Genomic DNA, 26,693 nt, shown 5'->3' on the forward strand with positions numbered 1-26,693 from the left:
GACCAGGGCTTGGGCTTCGACTCGGAACCTGGACATGGACTTGGACTCTGGACTTGAACTTGGGCTCGGACACAGAGCCTGGCCTTAGACTTGGATGTGGATAGGACTCGGAATGACAAAACAATGACAGTCCATTCGGGTAGCGGCAAACGGTCTGCCTACTGAGCTGGATACGAGATGAAAAAACAACGACAGTCCATTCCAGTAGCAGCAAACGGTCTGCCTACTGAGCTGGATACGAGATGAAAAAACAACGACAGTACATTCCAGTAGCAGCAAACAGCCTGCCTGCTGAGCTGGATACGAGATGAAAAAATGACAGTCCATTCGAGTAGCACCAAACGGCTTGACTACTGAACTGGATACGAGATGACTAAACAACAACAGGCCATTTGAGTAGTGGCAAACGGATACCTACTCAGCCGGATACGAGACGACGAAATCCAAACCACAACAGTCCATTCGAATCTCGGCTCGGTGAAGTGGCCACCCGCCAGCAAATCTCAGCTGGCCATGGAAACGGCAGAATTCCTACCTTTGGCTCGGAGTGGCGTCAAGTGGCCAGCAACTCAGCTGGACACGAAAACGACCGAATCCACGAAGCAAACCCAGGCACCGGAGCCACTTAGAGTCCACAATGAACGGGGACCCGAATTGGGTACAACTGCACTTGCTCAAGTGATGGTCCAGCACCGAGTAGCTGTTAGCTGGAGTTTTTACGCTGCCGGCACGGATGGTAAACAGGTGGCTTAATCAAGACACCCAATGGACCACGGGGAAAAGGAAATAACTGGAATGAGGAGTCAACGGACTGGACCGTGACAGCCAGGACTGCCAGTGCCCATGCTGAGATATACAATATGAACTCCTGCCTTTGAGTCCCAAACCTCCAGACAATCCTTCATTGCCATCAGCAATTCTACTTCACGGAAGACCTTTGGCTTTCCTCCAGTCATGGTGCCATCGCTGGGGACATGACTGCCTCACTCAACAAATGCAAGGTGCCATCTGACTGTGGGAACCCCTGGCCTACAGCTGTTCAAAGTAGAGAAGGAGCATTTGGAATGGAACTGAGAAGTTCATGCCCATACTTCAGAAATACTACAAAGAGCTGCGTAATTAGTAGGTGGAGCAGACCACCTCACCTACACCCACCCGACACCCTGTCAGGAAGCAACTGTTCATCTGTGGAGGACCATAAAACCATCGTAAGGTATTGGATCAGAATTAGGCTATTGGGACCATCGAGTCTGATCCTCTATTTAATTATGCCTCAGTTTCTGTCTTCAACTCCAGTCTCCAAACTTCACCCTACAACCTTTAAACCTCTTCACGATCAAGAACCTATAAATCATTGTCTTAAATACACGCAATGATTTGGCCTCCTCCGCCCTATAAGACAATGAATTCCACAGATTCCCCGCACTCTGCCTGTGGAAATTGCTCATCTCACTTCCAAAGAGACCTCCCTTTATTTTGAGGCTGTGCCCTTGGATCCTTGGATCTTGGGACCTTGGATCATTGGATCCTCCCCTACTAATAGAAACATCCGTGACTAATTACATCAGAATGGGGACAAACTATCTATAAGGAACGGATAGGAGTGGATAATGTTCCTTATCTGAAGAGGTGGACATATTGCAAACCTGTTGTATATTTAATATTCTGTAATATTTGAGTAATATTGTATATATATTTTTTTGTTTGATTCTTCTGATAATTAACATTAATTTCTATGTAAATTACGTTAATTGCCTACGTCATCGCATGATAAGGGTGCGCCTCATTCGAAGTGAAAGAACAACATTAAGAGTCGCATCTTACAGCTCTTACACCCATCTGACCAATTAACCTCCTAATCCAAACGTGTTTGGAATGCGGCAGGAAAGCCGAGCACCAGGAGGAACCCATGAGGTCAAACATAGAATGTACATACTCCTTACAGCCAGCAGGTAGAAACAAATCAGCAAGTAGAGAACAATGGTGTTTCCACAATTCACAGAGCCCCACCCGTCATCATTCTGTACATCCTGTTGCATAACAGACTGCTTGCGCCATCTTAAAACTGTGATAGTTAAGTTCGTTAGAATGATGACGCTGTCAATCAAGTTTTTAAAAAGTCATAAATATCTGGAGGGGTCAATGAACATTACAAAATATCCAGTGCTTCTCAGTTACAAAGTCATCACCCTGCAATGGGACATGACAGCACATGAACAATGTCCACAAATACCAGATTCACAATGTCTACAATTCATGTATAAACAATACTGTATCTGAATTCCATGATTTCATCTCCAGCTGTATAGAGAGGGTAAATGCAAGCAGGCTTTTTCCACTGGGGCTCGGTGGGATGGCAACTAGAGGTCATGGGTTAAGGGTTAAAGGAGAAAGGTTTAAGGGGAACATGAGGGGAATCTTGATTACCCAGAGGATAGTGAGAGTGCGGAACGAGCTTCCAGCACAGTAGTGCATGTGAATTCGATGTCAATGTGTTAACAGAAGTTTGCAGCCGTACATGGATGGTAGGCGTTTGGAAGGCTATGGTCCCGGTGGAGGTCATTGAGAGTAGGCAGCTTAAATGGTTTGGGATGGACTAGAGAGGCCCAAAGGCCTGTTTCTGTGCTGTACTCTATGATTTTACATGAAAATAAAATACCCACAAAGTAGTTATATTTCTGACTAGTCATAGGATGATTGTTATCATAACTACTGGTGGGCTGTGAGCAGGGTTGTTGACCTCACTAGAGACACATCGATGGGCTGATTTATCCATTGTCCGAAGAAAACTAATTCAAAGATTATCATGTTTGCATACAGCAAAATTCAGAGCACCATAATTCGGAGTTCAAAATTTACTAACATTGCTGCTAGAAAGCATAAGATTTAATGCGATGAAATACAAACGGCATTGTTAATCACAATTTGATAAGTCATAACATATTTCGATTTGATATTAAGTACTTAAACCATTTCTATGGTCCTATCAAAACTATAAAACTTCCTTTGGGATTCAGAGTTCACTCCATATTCTGCTGAAATGCAAATTCTCTAACTAAGTAAAAATTGTCCAATTGGAAGCTCATCCTATCCCAGCTCCCGTCACAAACTAGTAAATTGTTCCAGCAGGTGCCCCGAATGAGATTAGCAAAATATTAATCAAATCCACCTCATTGGTTACACAGAATTGCTGTTGCATACACTTCACTCACAGAGTACAGAGACACAACAAGACTCCCAGTGTAGATTTTCTGTTTCCACAACGATCTGCTGAGTGAAGGTTAGAAGTGATTTCTACTCTCCTTCATGCAGCTTGGACATGACTTATCATGGTTGTTGGAGGGGAGGCAGCAATAGTTCCTCGGGCCACGCTCCATCATGGTGTTTGTAATGTAGTGAGGCAGTTCAGTCTATATTAAAGTCATTCACTGCTGCACTGCTGCCCTACTCATAGCAATAAATTCCTAGCTTACATATGCATGCACGCACTTCAGTCACAAACGTGTATGTGAGCACGTACACAGACACAAAACCATGCATCACAAAGTTCTTAAACATTCTAGTTACCACAGTACAACTGTCTGCACGTGTGTCATTGTGCATGTGTGTGCAGATACGTGTTTAGGTTCATGCAGGTCAGTGTGAAATACTAGGACAAAAGACAGAAGAAATATTTTGATTAGATCCCATGGAAAAAACTTACCATCTCCGTATCATTTATGTCCTTGGTTGTAAAGACATTCTTCAGAAGGTATGTTCAGTGTTTATTTCATTCGATACTGCCCTCTAATGTCAGAGTTCTTTGCTGCAAACAATGACTCACACAAGTCTTTTATTTCCAAAAAATTAAAGATCAAATAATTTGCTATATAACCCATTGGAGTAGAATTGGCCCATTCAGCCCATCGAGTCTATTCCATCATTCCATCACGGTTGCTTTATTATTGCTCTCAACACCATTCTCCTGCCTACTCCCCGTAACCTTACTAATCAACAATCTATCAAACTCCGCTTTAATTATACTTGGCTCAATAACCATCTCTGGCAAAGAATTCCACAGATTCTCCAGCCTGTGGTTAAAGAAATTCCTCTATATCTATGTTCTAAATGCTGACCATCCTTCTTCATTACAGATTTCAATTTTATTTCCCGAAAATAAATTCCCCAATTTTGAACCGGAGCTCACCTCCTGTCTCCAGTTCCAGTTCACTAGGAGAGGCTTTTCTTTTCCAATTCAGTACCTAGTTCCAGTACTGTCACGATATGGGTACATGCAGCTTGGCACCAGCACAGCGGCCCCTTGCATCACTTTCCTCCTGACTGAAAGTCCAGAGGTAGGGTTCTTCTTGGATGAATAGATTACTGCTGATTCTGATGGACAGTCCAGCAACCTTCTACCACTATAACGAGTAGAAGCTAGCTACAAAAGAGACACGGAGGCTGAATTCATCTGTGGAAGCGGTTGCTTATATGGAAAGAGGATATCTTAAATACCCATACACAACACAGAACACTTTCCTTTAAACCAGGGTTTCCAACATGTGGTTCACCACCCTTCATTTAATTGTAAGGCCCCATGGCATACAAAAGATTGGGAAAACTGCTTGAAAGTAAAGTTTCTTAAGAATAAGCTCTGAAATGAACTTAGTTTTGTAGAGATAAGACACAATTTCTTCTCTGCATAAAGGGAAGTGTATTACGGAACTTGTTCGTTAAGATCGACTTATCCCTCACAAAAATATTACCATTTGATCACTTTCTCCTTTCGGGCGCATTAATCAGCTTTGCTTTGAGGGCATCTAGTTCACGCAGAGCGGGAGCCATCAGAAAGCGGTTACAGAGCTCGTTTGCTGATCCAAACCCTGGCGCTCTTTGGATGTTCCTTATACAGTGGTTGATCTGCAACAGCTTAAATTAAGACCAAGAGCTTTCACCAAAGCATGTTGAAACTGCGAGGTTGAGAAATAGTAAATAATGGGATCGATCACACTGTTCAGATACGTTATAAACAACATATTGTAAAAGATATTCACTGCTATGTGATACGACTTGCAGTGGGATGGACTTAGTTTAGTGACCAAAACCGTGACCACAGCAACACTGGTGGGCAAGAAGCAAATGACAAAAACTGCAGCCACGGCTATCACAAGTTTCATAGTTCGCTTATATTTAGCCCGCATTCCAGCTTCCATCTGCCGTAACCTCCAGATGATGGAGGACGTAGAGAATAGGATAACTGAAACTGGCAAAAGAAACTTAAAGAATCAAAAAATAAAGTCAGTCCAAACTGCTGTGGGACTCAGAGGCCTGGTTATGCTGAAAGGCTCACAGTTTGTCATGTTGTGTTATTCGAAGACACCTTTGTCGATCTGCAAGTGCAAACGAATAGCCACCGCTATAATCCACAGACCACCGGCTATCATCACCACACACCTTGTAAGGATCTTGTTTACCTTGTGGAGTGGACGGAACACCTTAAAGTAACGATCGATCGCAATAACCATTAGGGAAAAGACGCTGCCAATCCGGTTCAGGGAAATCATGAATATGTTTGGTCTACACAGTCCATTGCCAAAAATCCAGTCTTTCCCTCGGAGAAAATAATCAGCTCGAAAGGGTATGTGTTTAGGGGAAGTAGATAGCGGTTGTTTTTTGACCAAGTTTCTCTCTTTGAGAGGAGTGAGGGGGATAGGAGGTTCTTTTTTCTTGAAGCTGATTTGGGAATCTAGTCAATTCTGTTGCTCACCTAATATATCTCAAGGTTTATTATTTGGGTTTAATTTATATTTTTCTGATTGCTACTTTAACCTTTCTTATAAATAGTTTAAAAATGGATCAAAGTATTAATTTACTTAGTTTTAATGTGAAAGCACTAAATCACCCCATGAAAACAAATAAGATTTTGCCAATATTAAAAAAACTTAAGGTACCAATTGTTTTTCCTCAAGAAAATCGGTTGGGAGGAGAGAAAGCAGCGCGCCGCATGTGCGCAGCCCTCCGGTGAAAAATGATATTGTATCTGTTAAATAGGGGCCGTGGACAATTCTGATTTGATGGAGATGGATGTGAAAGCACAGAGGAACATCTGGAAAAATTTCTGAAACACTCGTTCGCTGCTGTCATTACTGCGTGGTCGGGAATCTTTCGGAGGGAAGGCCTCAAAATCCCCGGCTTTGCCTGCTGTTGGCGACCGAGATGGAGGTTGAATCGCTCGGATAGAGATGGCGCTCAGTACTTGGTGTCGGAGAGCTGATCAGAGCTCGAAGTTTTCGGATGACTCAGAGTTGGACCATGGTCGGGTATGGCAGGGAGAGGTTTTTCTTCCTTCTCCTGTTTGTGTGAGATGTGGGATATTTGAGAGACTTTGAACTTTTACTGTGCTCATGGACTTCTTCATCAAGTTACGGTATTGTTGCACTGTTGTATCTATATGTTATAATTATGTGGCTTTGTTAGTTTTTTCAGTCTTGGTCTGTCCTGTGTTTTGTGGTATCACACCGGAGGAAATATTGTATAATTTCTTAATGCATGCATTACTAAATAACAATAAAAGAGGACTGCATGTCTTCATAATCTAAAAAAATCCATATACGTAAGTGTGACAATTCACACTTTTTTAATCGATGCAGAGGCCCTCATTTTCATTCTCATTTCAGGCCAAAGCTAGAGGTGTTTCGATCTTTATTGATAATAAAGTTTTTTTTTTCAACATAAAGTAATTTCTGATACTAATGGGCATTTTGTTATAGTATCAGGAAAACTAATTAACAAATTAATGGTATTTGCCAATGTATATGCTCCGAATATAGATGACCCAGGTTTCTCTCAGTGTTTTTTTCCATTTTTGCCAGATCTAAGTCTGTACTCATTGGTGATGGGTGGAGACGTAATTGTAGCTTAGATCCAGTTTTAGATGATTCAACTTCTAAACCAGCAGTCTCCAACCACCAGGCCACGAGGAAATGATATGATTTGGTGATATGAGTCAGCTGCACCTTTCCTCATTCCCTGTCACGCCCGCTGTTGAACTTGAACGCACACGAGGTCATTACCCGTACGTCATCCATATCAGCGCAGGAAGGAGATCAACTCCTCAAGCTTGCAGATGACGGTTGGCTGAAAAGTATGTTTGACATAACATCTCTGCTGGCATTCTGGATCAAAGTCAAGGCTGAATATCCTGAGATAGCCACGAAAGCACTGAAAACATTGCTTCCATTTCCAACATATCTCTGCAATGAATGCAACGAAAACTAAATTGCAGAATAGACTGGACATAAGGAACCCCCTTCAAATATCGCTGTCTCCTATCACCCCTCGATGTTGCAGGGAACAAGTATTCAGCCCAGGGCTCCCACTGATTCAGCGATATTGGTGTGTTTAATATCCAAACGTTACTTAAAATGTTATGATGCTATTGACTTATAAGTGACTTATATAACCATATAACAATTACAGCATAGAAACAGGCCATCTCTGCCCTTCTAGTCTGTGCCGAACGCTACTCTCACCTACCTGCACTCAGCCCATAACCTTCCATTCCTTTCCTGTCGATATACCTATCCAATTTTTCTTTAAATGATAATATCGAACCTGCCTCTACCACTTATACTGGAAGTTCATTCAACACTTACTTTAAGCTCCCCTGTCCTCCCCTGATAATTGACTTATCACTATATTCATGCGAGGAAAATATGCACTGTGTGTTTAATATTAAATTTGTTAGATAAACCCTTTTAGAAACGAAATTGAGTGTATTAGCCACTTATCACCTATATTCTGGTCATAATTAACAACCCCCCCCCCCGAACAGAATCGCCAAAAACAATTTGTAGAGAAAAATTAGCATGTGCACGCATGTGCACTGGTGCCCACGTAAGGCTTCATGGTCATTGTAGTCTGTCTCGGGGTAAACACAATGTATTTGACTGCTACTCCTTGGCAACCCTACCCCAACCCCTCCCCCCCACCCCCAGGTCAGCCGGTCCACAAGAATATTGTCAATAATAAACCAGCCCACATTGCAAAAAAGGTTGGGGGGGCCCTGTTCAAAACCAATGATACCAAATAAATCAGCTGTGTTTATTATATCTTTTTTAATGAAATGTGGTATTATTGATACTTGGTGTTTTTTTATCCAGTAGACAAGGAATATTCGTTTTCCTCTCATGTCCATCATACATATTTCAGGATTTTTTTTTATTGATATCCAAATGATTCCATTAGTTCGATCCTGTGTATATAAAGGGATTGCTGTTTCAGATCACGCTCCTGTGTTTCTATCTTTAAATCTCCCTGGTCTTCTTCAAACAAATAGATTTTGGCAATTTAATCTAACTTTATTATCTGATGAAAATTTTTTAAAGTTTACAGAGACAAATTACTTTTTTTTAAGTGAATACGTTAGAGGAGACTTCTAATCTTAACAGATGGGATGCCTTTAAGGCGTATATTAGAGGACAAATTATTTCTTATACTGCAAGTATTAAGAAAAAAAGCTAATAAAGAGAGAAGTGATTTTAGATTAGATTAGATTAACTGATTTAGCTAATCAATTAATTGATTTAGCTAATCAGCTGAAGCAGTTAGACCAAGAGTATGCCTTGGCTCCAGAACCTGCCTTATATAAGAGATGTGTTGAAATTAAAGCTAAATATCATCTCCTTTTAACTTATCCAATTGAAACACAACTCCTAAAAGCTAAAAGTCAATTTTATATTCATAGAGATAAAATAGGTAAATTATTGGCTGATCCAATTAAAACTTTTATAGCTAAACAACAGATTAAAGAAATATGCAAAGCTAATGGTGATAGGACAACTAATTATTTAGGAATAAATGATACTTTTAGAGAATTTTACTCTAAACTTTATATTCTGAATCTTCTAAGGAGAACACTGTAATGAACAATTTTTTAGATCAACTAAACATTCCTACAATTTCTGCCGACAACAAAAAGTTGCTGGAACAACCTTTTTTTTGAGGAAATAGTCGAGAATGCGTGTTCATTACGTTTGAGGAAAGCTCCGGGTCCAGATGGATTTTCTGGAGAGTTTTACAGGACCTTTTCCTCATTTACATCATTTACATTGTTTTTTTGAATTCACTTAAGTCGGGCAGTCTCCCTCAATCTTTTTATGTGGCTTCCATTTCTCTTGTTCTTAAGAAGAATAAGGATCCAACTGAATGCTCTTCCTATTAGACCAATCTCTTTACTTAATATTGATACTAAGATCCTATCTAAAGCTTTGGCCTATAGGACTGAAAATATTTTACTATCTGTCATTTCTGATAACCAAACTGGATTTATTAAATATCGATATTCTTATTTTAATATTAGTTGGTTATTAAATGTTATTTATTCTCCTTCTAATACGATATCAGAATCTGGGGTATCCCTAGATGCTGAGAAAGCTTTTGACAGGGTTGAATGGAATTATTTATTTAAAACTTTAGAAAATTTCAATTTTGGACCTGTTTTCATTCAATGGATTAAATTACTTTATTTAGCTCCTTCCGCTAGGGTTATCACTAATTCTCGTAATTCCAAACCATCTAAGTTTCAACGTGGCAGTGGACAAGGCTGTCCATTGAGCCCTTTGCTTTTTGATCTGACCTTAGAACCTTTAGCCATTGCCCTTTCGCGAATCCAATGATATCACCGGTATTTTAAGGAGAGACACTATTCATAAAGTCTCGCTGTATGCTGAAGATCTGCTGCTTTTTTTTTTAGATTATGAGAACACTCAGTCCTCGTTTATTGTCATTTAGAAATGCATGCATTAAAAAATGATACAATCTTCCTCCAGAATGATCTCACAAGAAACACAGGACAAACCAAGGCTAAAACTGACAAAATTACAGAATTATAACATATAGTTACAACAGTGCAAAGCAATATCATAATTTGATAAAGCGCAGACCATGGGCATGGTAAAAAAAAGTCTCAAAGTCCCGATAGCCTCATCATCTTACACAGGCGGTAGAAGGGAGAATCTCTCCCTGCCATGAACCTCCAAGCACCGCAAACTTGCCGATGCAGCACCATTGGAAGCACCCGACCGCAGCAGACTCAGAATCCATCCGAAAACTTCGAGCTTCCGACCAGCCCTCCGACACAGCCTCTCGAGCACCATCCTCTGCCAAGCACTTCAATCCTGCCCCGGCCGCAGACGAACAAGCAAAGCCAAGAACTCGGGGCCTTCCCCTCCGGAGGTTCTGGACCACACAGCAGCAGCAGCAGCGAAGCAGGCATTTCATAACTTTCACCGGATGTTCCTCCATGAACTAACGTCCGTCTCCATCAAATCAGGATTGTGCACAGCACCCTACTTGCCAAATAACAGACATCACCACCGGAGTGGCCGCTGCGAGCTGCGTCGCGCCGCCATCTTCTCCGACTCTCTATTTATTTCTAATGTTGAGACCGCATTACCCCATTTGCTTTCTTTACTCTCCTTTTTTAGCCAGTTCTCAGGCTATAAATTAAACCTATATAAAAGTGAACTTTTTCCTTTGAACAATTTGATACCAACAACTTCTAACCTTCCTTTTAAAATTGTTAGAAATCAAATTACCTACTTAGTTGTAACAATCACTAAAAACTCTAAGTGTCTATTTAAAGAAAATTTTCTTACCCTATTGAATCACGTAAAACGGATACTATCAAATAGGTCACCTCTTTCGTTATCGCTGATTGGTCGAATCAACTCTATCAAAATGAATATATTACCTAAATGTATATATCTTTTTCAGGCTTTGCCAGTTTTTATTCCTAAATCCTTCTTTGATTCCTTTGACACTATTATATCTTCTTATATCTGGAAGAATAAGCGTTCTAGTTCAGTTTCAGTTTCAGGGTTCTGGGAATACACATCTCAGAAGAACTTACATGGTCCACTAACACCACAACAGTAGTTAAGAAAGCACAGCAATGCTTGTTTTTCCTCAGGACGCTGAAGAAAGCTGGTCTACCTGAACAGACGCTGGTGACCTTTTACCACTGCACCATAGAGAGCATCTTAACATACTGCATCTCTGTGCGGTATCTCAGTTGTACAGCAGCTGATAGGAAATCACTTCAGCGGGTCGTCTCTCGCGCACAGAAGATCATCGGGACACAGCTCCCAGCCCTGGAGGACACCTACAGCTCACACTGCCTAAGGAAAGCTACAAGCATCTGTAAGGACAATACACAGCCATGCAATCATCTACTTGAACTTCTTGCATCTGGCAGACGTTATAAGATTTTATGCCTGCACTTCTAGACTGAAAAATAGCTTTTTCCCCAGAGCTATAATTGCTCTGAACCAATTGATCAAGCATCATCCATAAATTTGTTATATTGCTACTTTAATACTGCTTTTATGGTTGTCAGGTATCTGAGTTGTGCTTTTGTACTGCTGGGCATTGCTTCTACTGGCTGGTTACTCGACTTTAATTATTGTTTATTTATTTTATTTGTTGCTTTTAGCATTGAGTACGAAAGTTGCAAACTCATTTTCGCTACATTGGTGCATGTCAAATTGTACTATGCAATGACAATAAAGAAATTTCATTTCATTTCATTTCCAGATTAAACAAAATTCATCTTCACAAAGATAAAAAGAATGGAGGATTAGCCTTACCAAACTTTAGATTTTATTATTGGGCAGTTAATATAAGAAATCTTACATTCTGGTTATATTACATAAATCATGAGGATTGCCCGATGTTGGGTTTTTTTAGAAGCTATTTCTGTTAATAAATTCTCTATTATTTCTCTTCTTGGATCCTCACTCCCTTTGTCGCTGAGTAAATTAACTGTAATCTGGTAGTTAAACACATTATGAGAATTTGGATACAATTCCAAAAATACATTGGCTTATTGAGATTTTCCCTTTCGAGTCCCATTTTTTCTAATTTCTTTTTTAAACCTTCTATGATTGATGTGGCTTTTAAAGAATGGGATAGATTAGGTATCAAATGCTTTCATGACTTGTTTGTAGAGAGAGTCTTTTTTCGTTTGAACAACTGTCAATTGAATATAGTTTACACAAAACTCATTTTTTTCGATACCTACAAATAAGAGATTTTTTATGATCTCAAATAAGTACATTTCCTAAAAGTCCTGATAAGAATCTACTAGATGTAATCTTTAATTTGAAACATTTTTATAATGGATCTATATCTAATATTTACAATATGCTGCTGGGAATGAGAAGTGTTCCTTTAGATAAAATTAAAGAGTCTTTGGAACAAGATTTTCAGACTTCAGTTTCTGAGGAAACTTGGAATCAAATTTTTAAATTGGTTAACACTTCATCATTATGTACTCGCCACTCTCTCCTACAATTTAAAGTGGTCCATAGGGCCCATATGACTAAGGATAAGTTGTCTCGTTTCCATTTGGATATATCTCCGTATTGTGATAAATGTAATAATGGAGAAGCTTCAATCATTCATATGTTTTGGACATGCCCCAGTCTTGGAAAATTTTGGAAAGAAGTGTTTCAAACTTTCTCGATACTTTTTAAAGTAAACTTTAAGCCTAATCCTTTAACTGCTTTATTTGATATTTTTGGAGGAAAGGATATTATCTTGCAGTCAGCTGACTTGCACATTTCGGCTTTTGTGGCTCTTATGGCCAGAAGGATGCTTTTACTTAAATGGAAAGATGCGTCCCCTCCTATTCATGCACAATGGTTACGTGATGTAATGTCATCTTTAAATTTGGAGAAGATTCGATGTTCAATCTCAGAATCATAGAACATAGAATAGTACAGCACAGTACAGGCCCTTCGGCCCACAATGTTGTGCCGACCCTCAGACCCTGCCTCCAATATAAGTCCCCACCTTAAATTCCTCCATATACCTGTCTAGTAGTCTCTTAAACTTCACTAGTGTATCTGCTTCCACCACTGACTCAGGCAATGCATTCCATGCACCAACCACTCTCTGACTGAAAAACCTTCCTCTAATATCCCCCTTGAACTTCCCACCCCTTACCTTAAAGTCGTGTCCTCTTGTATTGAGCAGTGGTGCCCTGGGGAGGAGGTGCTGGCTATCCACTCTATCTATTCCTCTTATTATCTTGTACACCTCTATCATGTCTCCTCTCATCCTCCTTCTCTCCAAAGAGTAAAGCCCTAGCTCCCTTAATCTCTGATCATAATGCATATTTTCTAAACCAGGCAGCATCCTGGTAAATCTCCTCTGTACCCTTTCCAATGCTTCCACATCCTTCCTATAGTGAGGTGACCAGAACTGGACACAGTACTCCAAGTGAGGCCTAACTAGAGTTTTATAGAGCTGCATCATTACATCGCGACTCTTAAACTCTATCCCTCGACTTATGAAAGCTAACACCCCATAAGCTTTCTTAACTACCCTATCCACCTGTGAGGCAACTTTCAAGGATCTATGGACATGTACCCCGAGATCCCTCTGCTCCTCCACGCTACCAAGTATCCTGCCATTTACTTTGTACTCTGCCTTGGAGTTTGTCCTTCCAAAGTGTACCACCTCACACTTCTCCAGGTTGAACTCCATCTGCCACTTCTCAGCCCACTTCTGCATCCTATCAATGTCCCCCTGCAATCTTTGACAATCCTCTACACTATCTACAACACCACCAACCTTTGTGTCGTCTGCAAACTTGCCAACCCACCCTTCTACCCCCACATCCAGGTCGTTAATAAAAATCATGAAAAGTAGAGGTCCCAGAACAGATCCTTGTGGGCCACCACTAGTCACAATCCTCCAATCTGAATGTACTCCCTCCACCACCACCCTCTGCCTTCTACAGGCAAGCCAATTCTGAATCCACCTGGCCAAACTTTCCTGGATCCCATGCCTTCTAACTTTCTGAACAAGCCTCCCGTGTGGAACCTTGTCAAATGCCTTACTAAAATCCATATAGATCACATCCACTGCACTACCCTCATCTATATGCCTGGTCACCTCCTCAAAGAACTCTATCAGGTTTGTTAGACACGATCTGCCCTTCACAAAGCCATGCTGACTGTCCCTGATCAGACCATGATTCTCTAAATGCCCAGAGATCCTATCGCTAAAAATCTTTTCCAACAGCTTTCCCACCACAGACGTAAGGCTCACTGGTCTATAATTACCCGGACTATCCCTACTACCTTTTTTGAACAAGGGGACAACATTCGCCTCCCTCCAATCCTCTGGTACCATTCCCATGGACAACGAGGACATAAAGATCCTAGCCAGAGGCTTAGCAATCTCTTCTCTCGCCTCGTGGAGCAGCCTGGAGAATATTCCATCAGGCCCCGGGGACATATCTGTCCTAATGTATTTTAACAACTCCAACACCTCCTCTCCCTTAATATCAACATGCTCCAGAACATCAACCTCACTCATATTGTCCTCACCATCATCAAGTTCCCTCTCATTGGTGAATACCGAAGAGAAGTATTCATTGAGGACCTCGCTCACTTCCACAGCCTCCAGGCACATCTTCCCACCTTTATCTCTAATCAGTCCTATCTTCACTCCTGTCATCCTTTTTTTCTTCACATAATTTAAGAATGCCTTGGGGTTTTCCTTTACCCTACTCGCCAAGGCCTTCTCATGCCTCCCTCTTGCTCTCCTCAGCCCCTTCTTAAGCTCCTTTCTTACTTCCCTATATTCCTCAATAGACCCATCTGATCCTTGCTTCCTAAACCTCATGTATGCTGCCTTCTTCCACTTGACTAGATTTTCCACCTCACTTGTCACTCATGGTTCCTTCACCCTACCATTCTTTATCTTCCTCACCGGGACAAATTTATCCCTAACACCCCGCAAGAGATGTCTAAACATCGACCACATGTCCATAGTACATTTCCCCACAAAAACATTATCCCAATTCACACCCGCAAGTTCTAGCCTTATAGCCTCATAATTTGCCCTTCCCCAATTAAAAATTTTCCTGTCCTCTCTGATTCTAGCCTTTTCCATGATAATGCTAAAGGCCAGGGAGCGGTGGTCACTGTCCCCCAGATGTTCACCCACTGAGAGATCTGTGACCTGACCCGGTTCATTACCTAGTACTAGATCTAGTATGGCATTCCCCATGGTCGGCCTGTCCACATACTGTGACAGGAATCCGTCCTGGACACACTTAACAAACTCTGCCCCATCTAAACCCTTGGAACTAATCAGGTGCCAATCAATCTTAGAATCCAGTCAAGACTTTCAAACATTATGGGGACCTTTTCTGAATTATTTTCAAAACCTTTGATTTGCTGCTAAAGCACAGACGATGACTGATATTTATTTTCCTTTTTTTCATTACTAATCAGCTTCGGTCTTGGTAGTGCATTAGATCTTTTTTATATAATAAAATACTATATTTTAATGTTACAAATTAATTAACTTGTATGAATATAGGGTAAGGAGTCTTCATATGCCATTTAGTATAATGTATTGATATATATTTTTTCCTGTACTCTATTCTTATATGTAAATTAATTAATAAAAATATTGGAAAAAGAAAAGGTAGATAGCGCATTAACAGAGTGTCCGCAATCATGAGATTCAGTGAATACACAATACTTGGTTTCCGCGACTTCACATGAACACAAAGGATCCACAAAGCAATCGTATTTCCAGCAAGCCCGAGGATGACTGTGACGATAATTACGGGTGGATTGTAGGACGAGTTAACATCTTCACCAGGAGCACATTGCGGGGTCCAGTTCACCATTGTGCGAAAAGGCGGTCACACAGTCAAGATGTTTCAGAGGGCAGAAAACTCATTTGGAGAGAAACAACCTTACAAGCTGATCTTCTTTGAATGAGTTTGTTCTCCTGTGGGTGCAGTATATGGGCGGAGTAAATTAGTCAGAGATATCTGATGAAATCACCAACTTCCAGGAAATCCAGAGGCACAAGCATTCAGATTAAGGAGCAGACAATGAAATATATCTGATTGTCACATTTCTTCTGCAATCTGATGTTTAGTGTAAACAACAACTGAACCCCATAACTATGACTGCATGTTTTCATGCACTGAGTTTCTGACACATGAACCATGAGGTTCCAGAACAGTTACTACCCTCCAACCATCAGACTCTTGAACAAAAGAGGACAACTACACCCATTCTGTTTCTGCTGTTCCCACAATCAAATGATCTCACTTCCTTCTGACCAAGGGCCTCGACCCAAAACATTGACTGTACTTCTTCCTATAGATGCTGCCTGGCCTGCTGCGTTCCACCAGCATTTTGTGTGTGTTGCTTGAGTTTCCAGTATCTGCAGATTTTCTCGTGTTTGCGTTTTTAAATTCACTACTGCGAAGCCTCTTCCAGGGATGCCTACGCCGAAGAAGTTGAAATCTTCTCTTTGACGGGAGTTTACTGAAATTCTCTCTCACTGTTCCCCATCTGTAATTTCTTCGGCCCTTTTCGACCACACGCTCACCCAGACCCGCTATTATAACCATATATCCCTCCTAGGGACGTGTCTCTGCCGCAAACTTACTGAGTTGGCTTCACGATTTCTTTTTGAGCCTCCCAATTTGGATTTTCTGAGGACCCCAGGTACTCACATTTGATTGACTCTGTCTCCCGGTGCTTCTCCCGTTGAGCTCTGAGGGTGACACTCTCCGTCGTGAGGAGGTACCTGGCGTCCCTATCCCAGTCCCTTCCACACCTCCGAGACACTTTCTTCGCCATTTGTAATGGACCTGCCCGTTATTTTATCCTTCATCGGATCCATGCTTGCAATCATCATTTCTTCGACTTTGTCACGTCCTGCAAGACCCCAGAGCCTGCCGTCTCCAACACTAGCAGGCGTGAACCTCGGACCCCGGCTCTCGCCGTCAATCCCAGCGGCTCTACCGACCCAGAGCAAATTCGGAACCCGGGCTCTACCACCATCCATGCGGGTTCCAACAACCATGGACACCTTCAAAGCCATTGCGCAGCCTCCAACTGCGACTCCAGCCTTGAACTCCAGGCCAGGTCTTCACGTGCTGCTATTGGAACTCCCGTCTCCCCATTCTCCACCACCACTCTGCAACCCCGTCTCCCTCAGATCCTATCGTCAGCTCCTGGGACCTTAGAGGCTCCAACTACCACTCACTTCAACCCTCCCCTCTCCACTGACGCTACCAACCTCCCTCCCCCCACTGATCCCAGCTTTCATCTGGCCCGGGTCTTCACCATCCCCTCCGACCTTCCACTCTCTGAGGCAGAGCGCTCTGTCCTCAGTAAGGGCCTCACCTTTGTCTCCCTGTAGCCACACCTCAGCGAGTTCCGCGTGCGCCATCACGCTGAACTCTTCTTCCGCCGGCTCCGTCTCCGAGCTTACTTCTTCGGCAAGGACTCTGATGACCCCTTCGCCCGTCTTCAACCCTCCTCCTCTTCATGGACACCCCGCTCTGGTCTTCTGCCTGCTCTGGATCTTTTTATTGCTAACTGCCAACGGAACATCAACCGTCTCGACTTCACCACACCTTGTTCCAATTCCAACATCACTCCTTCCGAACGCTCTGTTCTCCATTCCCTCCGCACCAATCCTAACCTTACCATAAAATCCGCTGATAAGGGGGGTGCTGTAGTAGTCTGGCGTACTGACCTCTACCTTGCCAAGGCACAGCGACAACTCGCTGATACCTCCTCTTATTTACCCCTCGAACATGACACCACTAAGGAGCACCAGGCCATTGTCTCCCACACCGTCCTGACGAAGGGTCTCAAAAAGGTTGACTGTACTTCTTCCTATAGATGCTGCCTGGCCTGCTGTGTTCCACCAGCATTTTGTGTGTGTTGCATCTCACTTTAACCACGCTTTACCTTCTTTTTTCATGTCCGTCTTATTTACTGCTCGTTATTTAGATTTGCATTTGCACCGTTTCTTGTTCGTTGATCCTGCTTACAGTTACTGATCTATAGATTTACTGCATGCCCACAGGGAAAAGAGTCTCAGGGTTGTACATGGTGTCTGTACTCTAACAATCAATTTTACTTTTAAATTTGTACTTCTGAACTTTGAACATGATTGCCTGATTGGATAATTATCGAGCTGGTGGGCAGATGTGCTTCATAAAATGGCCACTGTTGGGATTCAGGTAAAAGTCCGTAATGGCCACTGGCCACTGTGAATGAAAGGCTAATGCAGGTACAGTACCTGCTGACCGGAATTCCTGGGAGTTCTGTTGATGTCCACTTAGGTAAAGACTGAAGATGATGGATTCCAAATGGTCTCCCAGGGTATCAGAGCAGACCTGCTGTCAGATAATTTAACCACTGGAGGCGCTAGTCTGGTGAAGATCAGAGGCACCAAGCGTTATCACTCGGACTTCTATCAGGTTCCCTCCTATAGCATGTGAGTTATTCTGCCGAGACTCCCAGTGCTCATGCAGAGAAATACAAAATTAATTCAAGCCTTTGTGTCCCAATGCTCAGGCAATCCTTCATTGCCACCTCAATTTCTACTTCACTTCAATCCTTCAGCCTTCCTCCAATCTTGCTGCCGTCACTGCGGACACGTCTGCCTCATTCGGCAAATATGAATTCCCCCGCCGACTTTGGGAAACCCTGGCCAACGGCTACTCAAAGTACAGAAGAAGCATTCGGGATGGCACTGAGAAGCTCATGCCCATACTTCAGAAACGCTACAAAGAACTGCGTTATTAGTAGGAAGAGCAGACCACCTCAGCTACACCCATTCCACACCCTGTCAGGAAGAATCTGCTCATCTGTGGAAAACCATAAAACCATCAAAAGCTATTGGATCAGAATAAGGATAATCGGACCAGCGAGTCTGCTGCACTACTTAATCATGGCTGAGTTTCTGTTTCCAACTCCAGTCTCCCAACTTCATCCTATAACCCCTAAAACCCCCTTAACAACGAAGAAACTATAAATCTTGTCTTAAATACACTCCATGATTTGGCCCCAAACGCCCTATATGACAATGAATTCCACAGACTCCCCACACTCAGGCTGAGGAAATTTCTCATCTCCGTTCTAAACAGATGACGCTTTATTCTGGGGCTGTGCCCTCGAATCCTAGACCTCTGGATCCTTGGATCCTCTCCCACTCATGGAAACATCCTCTGCATGTCTACATTATCAGGGTTTGTGGTTCCTTATATTGAGATGACTAATTACCTCAGAATGGGAAAAAAAAGCATCTGTAAGATCAGACAGGAGTGGATAAAGTTCCTTATCTGAACAGCTGGACATATTGCATCCTGCGTGCATTTAATATTTTGTAATAGTTGAGTACTCTGTTTGTATATAGATTGCTTAATTCAGCATTCTTGTTATAATTAGTTTAAATTTCTATGTAAATTACGTTATTTGGACATGTCATCACATGATAAGGACATGCATCGCTTGAAGTAAAAGAACAAAATTAAAACTCACATCCCTCGGCTCCTGTTTTCTTTTGAGTCAGTTTAAAGTTTTGGAGCTACAAAACATAACCCAGGGTCCTTGGGCCACGCTCGATCATAGTGCTTGTAATGTGGTGAGGCAGTTCAGTCTATCTTAAAGTCATTCACTGCTGCACTGCTGCCCTACTCAGAATAATAAATACCTGTGAGCTCAATTTCAAAGTTCAGGTGAATTTTGGGCAGGTATATGAATGGTAGGCAAATGGAGGGCTATGGACCCGGTGAAGGTCAATGAGAGTAGGCAATATAAATAATTTTTTTACGGACCAGATCGGCCAAAGGGCCTGTTTCTGTGCTGTACTTTTTCTTGACACTGATTTTACATGAAAATAAAATACCTACAAAGCAGTTGTATTTCTGACTAGTCCTAGGATGATTGTTATCATAACTACTGGTGGACTGTGAGCAGGATTGACGACCTCACTGGAGACACATTGCTGGGCCGATTTCTCCATTGTCCAAAGAAAACTTATTCAAAGATAATCATATCTGCATACAGCAAAGTTCAGAACATCAAAATTCAGAATTCAAAATTTCCTAATATTGCCGCCAGAATGCATAACATTTAATGTAAGGAAATATGTCTGGCTTTGTTATCGGTATTTTGTACGTCGTAACATAGAAATGTATAATACTTCAATTAGATATTAAGTACATAAACCATTTGTATGATCCTACCAAAACGATAAACCTTTGTTTGCTATTCAGAGTTCACTCCTAATTCTGTTGAAATGCAAATTCTCTACATGAATGAAAATTGTCCAATTGGAAACTCACCCTACTCGAGCTCCCGTCGCAAACTGCTAAACTGGTCCAGCAGGTGTCCTCAATGAGATGAGCAGAATATTATTCAAATACATCTAATTGATTATACAGCATTGCTTTTCCATGCCCTTTACGTGACAGAGGACAGAGAGACAACAGTATTCCCAGAGTAGATTTTCTGTTACCACAAAGATCTGCTGAATGAAGCTTAAAAGTGATTTCTGCTCTCCTTCATGTAGCTTGGACATGATTTATTATGGTTGTTGGAGGGGAGGTAGCAATGGTTCCACGCGACACACTCCATCATGGTGTTTGTAATGTGATGAGGCAGGTCAGTCCATATTAAAATCATTCACTGCTGCACTATTGCCCTACCTATAGGAATAAATACCTGGCATAAATATGCACGCACGCACTTAAGTCACAAACGTATACGTGACCACGCACACGCACAAAACCATGCATCACACATCCACGTTCTAGTCATCCTAATGCAAAAATGTCTGTATGTATGCAATTGTGCACGTGTGTGTACATACGTTTAAGTTAATGCGGTTAAGTGTGAATTAATAGGACAAAGGTCACTAGAAATATTTAAATTTGATCCTGGGGTAAAAAGAGCCTGGTATCTCAGTATCCTACATGCCCTTAGTTGTGAAGACATTCTTCACAAAGGAATGCTCGGTGTTCACTCCTTTCAACACTGCCCAATTATATTGGAATTCTTTGCTGCAAATAATGATCCACAAAAGTTATTTCCACGTAATTAGATCAAGTAAATTGCTGTTGGTTGACATTCCTAGATGGGTCACTCCAGGTAAGCAAAATTATATTAACTTTATTAAAACAGAGTGGTTTTTACAATACTCTGAGATTTTCAATGCTACCAATAAGACATAGGATCAGAATTAGGCCATTCAGTCCATCGAATCTATTCCATCATTCTATCATGGTTGCTTTATTATCGCTCTCAACACCATTCTCCTGTCTACTTCCCATAGCCAATGACTTGGCTCCATGGCCGTCTGTGGCAACGAATTCCACAGGTTCGCCACTCTCTGTTTAAATAAATTCCTCCATATCTCTGTTCTAAATGCTAACCATTCCCCTTCAATAATAATCTTGGGGTGATTTCCTGTCTCATATGGCTGGGAACCAGGGGGTTTTGGCAGGGAGTTGGAGGAGAGACCGTGAGGACGATGGACGTGCGGGGAAAGCTCAGGTTGATCACTCCGGATGGTCCCAAGCTGCGAGTCGAAGGGGTCCGAGTGGTCCCGAAGAGGTCCTGAGCTCCAACGTGTGCACCAAGAAATTGACCGAACTAGTCTGAAAGAAACCACTTAACCTACCTACTCTCATTGACTTTCACCGGGTCCAAAGCCCTCCATGTGCCTACCATCCATGTACCTGTCCAAAATTCACCTGAACGTTGAAATTGAGCTCACATGCACCCCTTGTGCTGGCAGCTTTCTGAGTGAAGAAGTTTCCCATCATGTTCCCCTTATGTTCCCTGTAAACCTTTCACCTGTTACTCTTAATCCATGAACTCCAGTTGCCATCGCCCTGAACCTCAGTGGAAAAAGCCTGCTTGCATTTACCGGATCTATACCCCAGAAGATCAAAATCATGGAATTCAGATACAGTACTGTGTATTCGCTGAATCTGGTATTTGTGGACATTGTTAATGTGTTATTCCGAATGCTCCTCCGAGCAGCTCTGGGCGAGGGATTCCCAAAGTCAGATGGTACCTTGCACTTGTTGAATGAGGCAGTCATTTCTGCAGTGACGGCAGCAAGATTGGAGGAAGGCTAAAGGCTTCAAGTGAAGTAGAAATTGAGATGGCAATGAAGGATTATCTGAGCATTGGGACACAAAGGCTTGAAATCATTTTGTATTTCTCAACACGAGCACTGAGTGTCTTGGCAGGTTAGCTCACAGGCTATATGAAGGAACCTGATAGAAGTACAAGCGATGAAGCTTGGTGCTTCTGATCTTCGCCAAGCTAGTGCCACCAGGGGTTAAATAAACTGACTGAAGGGCAGCTCTGAAACTTTGGAATCCAGCGTCTTCAGTCTCTATCCAAGTTGAAATCAGCAGAGCTCCTGGGTATTCTGGTTAGGAGGTACTGTACCTGCTCACAGTGGCCATTATGTATTTTTGCCTAAATCCCAACATACAGTCAGTGGCCACTTTATTAGGTTAACCTGCCCATCTGCTCGTTACTGCAACTATCTAATCAGCCAATCAAGTTCAAAGTTCAAAAGATCAATTTTCAAAGTACAATTTATTGTCAGAGTAGATACATGTCACCAAGTACAACCCGGGGATTCTTTTCCCTGCGGACATACAGTAAATCAATAGATCACAGACTGTGGATCAGCCGATTTCTGTAGAGCCATCTGGTTGCTCCCGGTCTGCGTGAACAAAATGCTCATTATTATTATGTGATCAAAGTAAGGCTGATAAATGCGTCCGAACACAGAAGCTGATCATTTTGAAAATGTTGGCGCATCCTAAGTCGATTTTAACGAACATACGCTTTATGCAGAGAAGAAATTGCATCTTATCTAGCAATATGAGGAACCACAAACCCTGATAATGTAGACATGTAGAAGATGTTTCCATAAGTGGGAGAGGATCCAAGGATCCAAAGGTCTAGGATCCGAGGGCACAGCCCCAGAATAAAGGGTCATCTCTTAAGAACTGAGATTAGAAATTTGCTCAGCCTGAGTGTGGGGAGTGTGGGGAGTCTGTGGCATTCATTGTCATATAGGGCGTTTGGGGCCAAATCATTGAGGGTATTTATGACAAGATTTATAGGTTCTTGATTGTTAAGGGGGGGTGCTAAGGGTTATAGGATGAAGTTGGGAGACTGGAGTTGGAAACAGAAACTCAGCCATGATTAAGTAGTGGAGCAGACTCGCTGGTCTGATTAGCCTGAAGTCATCTGAGGAAGTAATTGCTCATATGGAAAAAGGAATCTTAAATATCCATAAACCACATTGAACCCTTTCCTTTAAAGCAGGCGTTCCCAACATGGGGTTCACGGACCTCTTACTGGTAAGGCTCCATGACAAGTAAAAGATTGGTAACCCATGCTTTATAGAAAGGAAGGGTTTCTTAATGAACAAGGTCTGAGATAAACTTATGCAAATAAGATGCAATTTCTTCTCTACATAAAGGGAAGTGTATTTCAGAACCTGTTCATTAAGATCGACTTAGGATGCGCCAAAATTTTCAGAATTGATCAATTTCTGCATTCAGACGCATTTATTAGCTTTACTTTGATCACATAATAATAATGAGCATTTAGTTCACGCAGACTGGGAGCAATCAGACAACTGCACAGAGATTGCTTGCTGATCCACAGTCTGTGATCTATAGTTAGTGATCTATAGATTTACTGTATGTCCGCAGGCAAAAGAATCCCCGGGTTGTACTTGGTGACATGTATCTACTCTGACAATAAATTGTACTTTGAAAATTGATCTTTTGAACTTTGAACTTGATTGGCTGATTAGATAGTTGCAGTAATGAGCAGATGGGCAGGTTAACCTAATAAAGTGGCCACTGACTGTATGTTAGGATTTAGGCAAAAATACATAATGGCCACTGTGAGCAGGTACAGTACCTCCTAACCAGAATACCCAGGAGCTCTGCTGATTTTAACTTGGATAGAGACTGAAGATGCTGGATTCCAAAGTTTCAGAGCTGCCCTTCAGTCAGTTTATTTAACCCCTGGTGGCACTAGCTTGGCGAAGATCAGAAGCACCAAGCTTCATCACTTGGACTTCTATCAGGTTCCTTCATATTGCCTGTGAGTTAACCTGCCAAGACACCCAGTGCTCGTGCTGAGATATACAAAATTATTTCAAGCCTTTGCGTCCCAATGCTCAGATAATCCTTCATGTGAGCTCAATTTCAATGTTCAGGTGCAGTTTGGACAGGTACATGAATGGTAGGCGTATGGAGGGCGATGGACCCGGTGAAGGTCAATGAGAGTAGGCATTTTAAATGCTTTAGTACGGACTGGATCAGCCAAAGGGCCTGTATCTGTGCTGTACTTTTCTATGGCTCTATGAGTTAACATGAAAATAAAATATTTACAAAGCAGTTGTATTTCTGACCAGTCCAGTTCACTGGAAGAGGCTTTTTCTTAGAATCCGGTAAGTTCATTCCAATAGTCTCAGAATATGGGTATGAGACACATAGACTGAAGTCATCTGAGCAAGTAATTGCTTACATGGAAAAAGGAAATCTTAAATATCCATAAACCACATTGGGCGCGTCCTAAGTCGATCTTAATGAACATACGCTTTCTGTAGAGAAGAAATTGCATCTTATCTACATAATGGACACCCATTGGTTCATTTACTCTATTATCTATATTATAACCCAAGCAAAGTGCTAGCTAGAGACTTTATCAGCAGTTAATATAATAAAGGAGCCATTTTGATTCACATACGCAGTAACATAAAAGAAGAAATCCTTTACATTATAATAACCACTGGTGGGCTGTCAGCAGGGCTGTCGACCTCACTACAGACACATTGCTGGGCCGATTTATCCATTGCTCAAAGAAAGCTTATTCAAAAATATTCATATCTGCATACAGAAAAGATCACAGCATTAAAATTCAGAGTTCAAAATTTTATAACATTGCCGACAGAATGCATTAGATTTAATGTAACGAAATATATCCGGCTTTGTTATCAAAAATTTGTAGGTCATAGTATAAAAATGTAAAATACTTCAATTCGATATTAAGTACATAAACCATTTGTATGGTCCTATCAAAACCATTGAACTTTATTTGCTATTCAGAGTTCACTCCTAATTCTGTTGAAACGCAAATTCTCTACCTGATTGAAAATTGTCCAATTGGAAACTCACCCTACTCCAGCTCCAGTCACGAACTGCTAAATTGTTCCACCAGGTGCCCTCAATGAGATAAGCACAATATTATTCAAATCCATCTCAATGATTATACAGAATTACTGTTCCATGCACTTATTTCACAGAGTACAGAGAGACAACAGTATTCCCAGTGTAGATTTTCTGTTACCACAACGATCTGCTGAATGAAAGTTAAAAGTGATTTCTACTCTCCTTCATGCAGCCTGGACATGATTTATCATGGTTGTTGGAAGGGAGGCAGCAATAGTTCCTCGCGACACACTCTATCATGGTGTTTGTAATGTGGTGAGGCAGTTCAGTCTATATTAAGTCATTCACTGCTGCACATGGTAACAAATTCCTGGCATACGTATGCATCCACGCACTTCAGACACAAACATATACGTGACCATGCACACGCACACAAACCATGCATCACACAAGGTTGTTCCACATTCTGGACACCACAATGCAAATATCTGTATGTATGCAATTGTGCACATGTGTCACCAGAAATATCTTAATTCGATCCTGGGGATAAAACAGCCTGCTATCTCAGTATCCTACATGTCCTTAGTTGTAAAGCCATTCTTCACAAGGAATGTTTAGTGTTCATTGCTTTCAACATTGCCCTCTTACGTTGGAGTTCTTTGCTGCAAACAATGATCCACAGAAGTCATTTCCAAGGAATTAGAATCAATTAAGTTGCAGTTTGTTCACATTCCTGGATGGGTCCCTTAAGGCAAACAAAATCATGTTAACATTATTGAAGCAGAGAGGCTTTTTACAACAATCTGGGGATTTCGTTGACACCAATAAAACACAGGAACAGAAAGGGCCATTCGGTCCATCGAGTCTATTCCTTCATTCCATCATGGTGGCTTTATTATTGCTCTCAAAACCATTCTCCTGCCTACTCCCCGCAACCTGACTAATCAGCAACCTATCAACCTCCACTTTAAATGCACCCAATGACTTGGCTCCATGGCCGTCTGTGGCAACGAATTCCTCCATATCTCTGTTCTAGATCCAGACCATCCTTCTTCATTCCCGATTTCAATTGTATTTACTGAAAATAGATTCCCCAATTTTGAACCGGCGCTTCATTTCCAGTCTCCAGTTCACTGGGTACATGCCTTACATCACTTTCCTCCTGACTGAAAGTCTGAAGATAGGTTGTTCTTGGTGAATACTTTATCGCAAACTCCTACGGACAGTCAGTCAACCTGAGAATGCCTCACTGTAGCGGGCAGAAGCCCCCGACAAACGAGACACATAGGCTGAAGTCATCTGACGAAGTAATTGCTTACATGGAAAGAGAAAATCCATGAAAGAGAAATATCCTTAAACCCTTTCCTTTCAAGCTGAGGTTCCCAACCTGGGATTCACAGACCCCTCACTAGTAAGGCTGCTTGGCATATACAAGATTGGAAACCCGTGCTTCTAAGAAAGGAAGGGTTTCTTAATGAACAAGGTCTGAAATAAACTTACTTATGCAGTTAAGCTACAATTTCCTCTCGGCATAAAGGGAAGTGTTCGTTAAGACTGACATGTCGCACCAACACTTTTAGATTTTATCAATTTCCGCATTCGGACGCGTTTATCAGCTTTACTTTAATCACATAACAATAAAGAGCAT

The 26,693-nt window shown here is 41.8% G+C and overlaps 1 pseudogene; it reads right to left on the reverse strand.

Annotated features, from left to right (window-relative positions):
• Positions 1-4,823: 4,823 nt before the first annotated feature.
• On the reverse strand, positions 4,824-15,694 carry LOC134338376 (hydroxycarboxylic acid receptor 2-like; annotated as a pseudogene).
• Between the last annotated feature and the right edge of the window lie 10,999 nt (positions 15,695-26,693).

Source organism: Mobula hypostoma, chromosome 27 (genome assembly GCF_963921235.1).
Source record: "Mobula hypostoma chromosome 27, sMobHyp1.1, whole genome shotgun sequence".
Classification (NCBI taxonomy): Eukaryota; Metazoa; Chordata; class Chondrichthyes; order Myliobatiformes; family Myliobatidae; genus Mobula; species Mobula hypostoma.